Source organism: Acyrthosiphon pisum, chromosome X, assembly GCF_005508785.2.
Source record: "Acyrthosiphon pisum isolate AL4f chromosome X, pea_aphid_22Mar2018_4r6ur, whole genome shotgun sequence".
Lineage (NCBI taxonomy): Eukaryota > Metazoa > Arthropoda > Insecta > Hemiptera > Aphididae > Acyrthosiphon > Acyrthosiphon pisum.
Genome location: NC_042493.1, coordinates 19,644,895 through 19,646,648, shown reverse-complemented (window position 1 = coordinate 19,646,648; position 1,754 = coordinate 19,644,895).

Below are 1,754 nucleotides of genomic sequence, written 5' to 3'. Positions count from 1 at the left end.
CATTTACCGTATAACCTCTTAACTCGCAACAGATTTGACTAAGTATATTTTAATATTAATAACTTACACTTGATCCATTCTGTTGGAGGTGAAAGAATGCGTCCCTTGAAAGCTGCTTGGCTTTGTTTGGATTTCCTCCTTGAACTGCACTTCGTGAACAAGCACTGCTGGCTTGGTATGTTCCGTGGACGTTGTCCCTTGAACTGACCGTTTCGGCTGGATTGATTGTTGGAACCAAATTGTTTCTACAACTTGGCGTGGAAACTCTTGATGACGGTTGAACGTGGTTCGTCGGTGGGTCTCGAATTACTTATATTGAAAAATCAACTTTTTTTCCCATTCGATATCAAACCCCACACCTGACACCAAATTTGTGTAGTGATCGCCGTGCAGGACACGTTGAACACTAATACAATAATTATTTAACGACGTCGCACGTTCGTCGTTGTCTTGAGTCGTGGATGAGAAAGATAGGTGATAATTATAAACACTTTTAGACTTTTTAAAGATAACAATAATTTAACACTTTATTATTACAAATTCAAATACACAATAATTATAAGCACTGTCGTAAGCTTGTTAGACCTACGACGAGGGCTGACTATCTTCTAAGTAATGGTAGGCGCTCTACCCGTATTTATGTGGGTTCTGACAATGACGTACTAGTGGCGTGATAGCTATATTCTAATATTACTTCCCTAGTAATGTCGAATTGCATTATTGTGGAACTAGGTAAAACAACTTGTTGTTTTCACCTCTGATCTACACTTCCTGTTATATGCCTACATTACCTATTATAAATTATACTAAATGTATAATATCTACATGATATTGTTTAATATCATATTATAGCTGTGGGTATTAATACATCCCTAATATTGCTGAATTTCATTAATGTGTGACTAGCTATAACAACTTGTTGTTTTCGCCTTTGGCCTACGTTTCCTGTTATTTAGGCTTACTTTATATTCCGTATTAATACCTACATTACTACAAATAAATTATACTGTATGTATAATTTATTTATTTTATATTATTTTATTTAAAACAATATTATAGCTTTTGGGTTTACTACAGCACGTAGCCGAATAGAGGGAATGGCATCATGGTGGGAGAAAACAGACGTCACGTATTACTATATGAATGCGCGGTTTACGTATGGACTCTCGTGGGCCGGAGTATATTCATAAATTTTTCATATTTCATAAGTCTATATATAAATATTATGTTTATAAAAGTAAAATTCTAAATGTAGTAAATCTAGTACGTCACTAGATAGCATCACAGTCGCAAACGTACATACCCGTACAACTTTGTGACCGGTGTCCCACCCTCCCCCTGCCCGGAGTGTCCAGTCCTATGTAGTAGTTCGTGTTAAAAACAAATTTTGAATCATAAATTATAAAATATAATAATATTGATTTAAAATATTATGTACTTCAATACATTATTGTAAAACAACAACGTTTGAAGGGTTTAAAAATGTTCATACCTTCAATGTAACTATCCATCGCATCATCAGAAGTATGCCATAAAGACATAGTGAATTTCTAGAAATGAATCGAAGTAAAATTAATGGAAGATTTTTAAGGGCTAACTGTTAAAAGACAATTTTCGAACTTTGGAGACCATTTTATATGAACTATGTTATTTACCCGGGTGTTCAGGTAAAATTAAATACACATGTTTGTTGTTTGTATATGCAACTATAAAGAATAAATGATCACATGCAATATATGATAAAGGAATGCTTG